Below are 5000 nucleotides of genomic sequence, written 5' to 3' on the forward strand. Positions count from 1 at the left end.
GCATCACAGACCTGTTATTGCTCAATCTCGTGCGGCTAGAAGCCGCCTGTCCCTCTAAGAAGAAAAGTAATCGCTGACAGCACGAAGGATGTCACGCGACTAGTTAGCAGGCTAGAGTCTCGTTCGTTATCGGAATTAACCAGACAAATCGCTCCACCAACTAAGAACGGCCATGCACCACCACCCACCGAATCAAGAAAGAGCTATCAATCTGTCAATCCTTCCGGTGTCCGGGCCTGGTGAGGTTTCCCGTGTTGAGTCAAATTAAGCCGCAGGCTCCACTCCTGGTGGTGCCCTTCCGTCAATTCCTTTAAGTTTCAGCTTTGCAACCATACTTCCCCCGGAACCCAAAAGCTTTGGTTTCCCGGAGGCTGCCCGCCGAGTCATCGGAGGAACTGCGGCGGATCGCTGGCTGGCATCGTTTATGGTTAGAACTAGGGCGGTATCTGATCGCCTTCGAACCTCTAACTTTCGTTCTTGATTAATGAAAACATACTTGGCAAATGCTTTCGCTTCTGTTCGTCTTGCGACGATCCAAGAATTTCACCTCTAACGTCGCAATACGAATGCCCCCGCCTGTCCCTATTAATCATTACCTCGGGTTCCGAAAACCAACAAAATAGAACCGAGGTCCTATTCCATTATTCCATGCACACAGTATTCAGGCGGGCTTGCCTGCTTTAAGCACTCTAATTTGTTCAAAGTAAACGTGCCGGCCCACCGAGACACTCAATAAAGAGCACCCTGGTAGGATTTCAACGGGGTCCGCCTCGGGACGCACGAGCACGCACGGGGCGGTCGCACGCCTTCGGCTCGCCCCACCGGCAGGACGTCCCACGATACATGCCAGTTAAACACCGACGGGCGGTGAACCAACAGCGTGGGACACAAATCCAACTACGAGCTTTTTAACCGCAACAACTTTAATATACGCTATTGGAGCTGGAATTACCGCGGCTGCTGGCACCAGACTTGCCCTCCAATAGATACTCGTTAAAGGATTTAAAGTGTACTCATTCCGATTACGGGGCCTCGGATGAGTCCCGTATCGTTATTTTTCGTCACTACCTCCCCGTGCCGGGAGTGGGTAATTTGCGCGCCTGCTGCCTTCCTTGGATGTGGTAGCCGTTTCTCAGGCTCCCTCTCCGGAATCGAACCCTGATTCCCCGTTACCCGTTACAACCATGGTAGGCGCAGAACCTACCATCGACAGTTGATAAGGCAGACATTTGAAAGATGCGTCGCCGGTACGAGGACCGTGCGATCAGCCCAAAGTTATTCAGAGTCACCAAGGCAAACGGACCGGACGAGCCGACCGATTGGTTTTGATCTAATAAAAGCGTCCCTTCCATCTCTGGTCGGGACTCTGTTTGCATGTATTAGCTCTAGAATTACCACAGTTATCCAAGTAACGTGGGTACGATCTAAGGAACCATAACTGATTTAATGAGCCATTCGCGGTTTCACCTTAATGCGGCTTGTACTGAGACATGCATGGCTTAATCTTTGAGACAAGCATATGACTACTGGCAGGATCAACCAGGGAGCTGCGTCAACTAGAGCTGAGCAGCCGGCCGCCCGGGAGTGTGTCCCGGGGGCCCGCGCGAACACGCAAGCGTCCGCTCAATCATTCTGCAAACAGGAGGAGGCTGAGCTCCCCTGCACAATACACCTCGAAACCCTCTCAGGTCCCGGCGGCGCGCAGCGCCGTCCCAAGTACTTGGTCGGGTTCGAGAGAGGCGCAATCGCCCGGAGTTAGGCGAGTAGACGCTTTCGGTGCGACCACCCGTGCTCCCAACTGAGCTTGCCGCTGCCGACAGAGGCCCGGGAGCGTGCTGTCGTGGCATTGCCGGCGGGAGACAACACGCGCCACCTACGGTGACCGGCAGCTCCAACGCCAGCGCCACAGAAGGACAAAAGCCCCACTTGGGTGCCGAAGCGAACTCTCCCAGCACAGCGCACGCGCCAACACATCCGCACAGCTGCGATACAAACCACCAGCGAGAACCGCTGGGGCGACCGAGCAGCAGACGGCGTCGCGGCGCCGAGCGCCGGGCGGCAGCGCATCCTCAACGCACACAGTCCTCAATCGGACCAGCACACTGAAGATGTCCACCGCGCTTCGCACCGGGCCCGCGAGGACCTACTTTGGCCGCACGGCGCCGCGCGCAGGGTGCGCCGGCGCGCAGCTGCGACGCCTGCCGCGTCCGTCGGCCGGCGCGCCTGCCACTGGCCGCCCCCACCAGCCGGCTGTAGCGCGTGCGCCCACGCACCGCGCGGCCAGCACGCCGGGAGGCGCCCCCTCACCGGCCGGGGACGGTCCCACCCAGCCACCGCCGCGTATCGCTTCACACCCAGATGCCGTTCAGTTTCGTCGGCATGGTGGGTATCGCTGGAACAACCGGTTAGTACCTCAACCTATCGTCGCCATCACCGATTCACCCCTAGCGAGAACAACCGCACCACAACAGGTTACCATTTGTTCATTTGCGTAACTTCACCAGAAAACGCAGGCGTCCATCGCCATTTGCAACTTCCACGATTATTGCATGCCTGTGTCAGGTGTCACGCCACACTACGTCTGCCCACATACACGCAACAAAATGTGCACGCCTAGACAATACGTGGAAGGTGGCCCCCGTACGTATGCGATGTCCATTGCTCGAACGACTGTCAACCGGCCTCTGTAGCATGTCGCAGATATGGAACGCGGTGCACCATGCCATCACGGTGTGTGAGGAGAGACGACTAGGTCCGAATACATCAACAGACAGCTCATGCTGATCGCCATCCACGGCGTCCGTTCCTCCCACACGTCTCTATGGCGTACCACACTGCAATCCAGCTCTCATAGGGAGACGACACGTAGCTGCGTGCACAATATTTGCACTGTATGGTCCGCCGTTTTTGGGCGCAGTCGTTGTACGGTCACACATGTGCCACGATGTATCATTCAGTACATAAGGACGAATGTGCAGTACAGATTGTGGTTTACGCGTACGACATTAGCGGACAGTTGACACAGGCCGCACCACAACGTAGCCTGAGTACGTCGCATGCGGAGGGCATTGAACATGCAAAGTTCTCACCAACCAGCTTGCGAAGGCAGGGGGCAAGGTGGGGACGTGGGGAGGGGCGGCATGTACGTCCTGCTGCCATCCACATTACAGTGTACAGCAGGAGCATGTGGAAAGTGAGCAAGACTTGCAAGGTGTTTAACATGAAGCGATACACAGGGGAGCGGGGAGTGCGAGTAGCGAACTATATTGCGAGGGTTGCGGGTGGGCAACACTACACTAATTGAACGAGTCGTATAACAATTACAGAGCAGGTTTAGGCGACAACGTGGGTTACGTTAGGCGACAACGTGGGTTAGGTTAAGGCACGACGTGGGTTAGGTTAAGGCACGACATGGGTTAGGTTAAGGCACGACATGGGTTAGGTTAAGGCACGACATGGGTTAGGTTAAGGCACGACATGGGTTAGGTTAAGGCACGACATGGGTTAGGTTAAGGCACGACATGGGTTAGGTTAAGGCACGACATGGGTTAGGTTAAGGCACGACATGGGTTAGGTTAAGGCACGACATGGGTTAGGTTAAGGCACGACATGGGTTAGGTTAAGGCACAACATGGGTTAGGTTAAGGCACAACATAGGTTAGGTTAAGGCACAACATAGGTTAGGTTAAGGCACAACATGGGTTAGGTTAAGGCACAACATGGGTTAGGTTAAGGCACAACATGGGTTAGGTTAAGGCACAACATGGGTTAGGTTAAGGCACAACATGGGTTAGGTTAAGGCACAACATGGGTTAGGTTAAGGCACAACATGGGTTAGGTTAAGGCACAACATGGGTTAGGTTAAGGCACAACATGGGTTAGGTTAAGGCACAACATGGGTTAGGTTAAGGCACAACATGGGTTAGGTTAAGGCACAACATGGGTTAGGTTAAGGCACAACATGGGTTAGGTTAAGGCACAACATGGGTTAGGTTAAGGCACAACATGGGTTAGGTTAAGGCACAACATAGGTTAGGTTAAGGCACAACATAGGTTAGGTTAAGGCACAACATAGGTTAGGTTAAGGCACAACATAGGTTAGGTTAAGGCACAACATAGGTTAGGTTAAGGCACAACATAGGTTAGGTTAAGGCACAACATAGGTTAGGTTAAGGCACAACATAGGTTAGGTTAAGGTACAACATAGGTTAGGTTAAGGTACAACATAGGTTAGGTTAAGGTACAACATAGGTTAGGTTAAGGTACAACATAGGTTAGGTTAGGTTAGGTTACACGTTGTTGTAAGGAAAGGTGTAGGGGGGGGCGGGGGCGGCAGGTTCGTTGATAGTGATTATAGTAAGTGAATGCTTGTGACATGATCAGATTTGTCACGTCAGGATGCACCTTTGGCTTATTAGAGGCGGCGCTCCAATTCTATGCTTGTGTCAGACCTGTGTCTTTGACTCATGTCATTGTTTGTGCGCTGTGACAGGAGGTACTATTGTGATGTTGGGTGCACCGTTGTATAGGACATGTGTGGGTGTTGGTGCCTGATCTGCGCAATGGTGGATGTCGAAAGGGTGGGATATTGTATTTTCCGCATGGACCTCCTGGTCTGGTTGTGATAGTGTGGATTGTGTAATGTGGCGGAGAGGATGCACTGGATGTTGTTCCATGCTGGTGCTTACATATTGTATGTGCGCCCGTTAGAAGCAGAGAGTGGTGCGTGATCAGAGTGGCTGGCTGACGTGTGGTTCCCATTGTGGGCAGACTCTTTCAGCATGTATACGGACAGTTGTATATATATTCTGTAGTTTGATGGCTCTGCATTGATTACTAATCAGCGCCGTGTGTACGGGTAATCTGGTTCCAGTCCAAAATGTTCCATCTGTGTACATTAGTGACAAAGACTCCCCTCATGCAGTGGGGCTCGGTCTGTTATAACTCTTCCGCGTAATATATTTGCCCCACGTTTTTGCGACTGCGAGTGCGAGTGCAAC

The 5000-nt window shown here is 53.2% G+C and overlaps 1 non-coding gene across 1 annotated transcript in view; it reads right to left on the minus strand.

Moving 5' to 3' along the window:
• LOC124773347 overlaps positions 1-1546 on the minus strand; it is a 1909-nt gene extending 363 nt beyond the window's left edge. Inside the window, exon 1 of the ribosomal RNA XR_007014615.1 lies at positions 1-1546. This exon is cut by the window's left edge and continues 363 nt beyond it. This is a non-coding gene — a ribosomal RNA (small subunit ribosomal RNA).
• Between the last annotated feature and the right edge of the window lie 3454 nt (positions 1547-5000).

Source organism: Schistocerca piceifrons, unplaced genomic scaffold (genome assembly GCF_021461385.2).
Source record: "Schistocerca piceifrons isolate TAMUIC-IGC-003096 unplaced genomic scaffold, iqSchPice1.1 HiC_scaffold_951, whole genome shotgun sequence".
Classification (NCBI taxonomy): Eukaryota; Metazoa; Arthropoda; class Insecta; order Orthoptera; family Acrididae; genus Schistocerca; species Schistocerca piceifrons.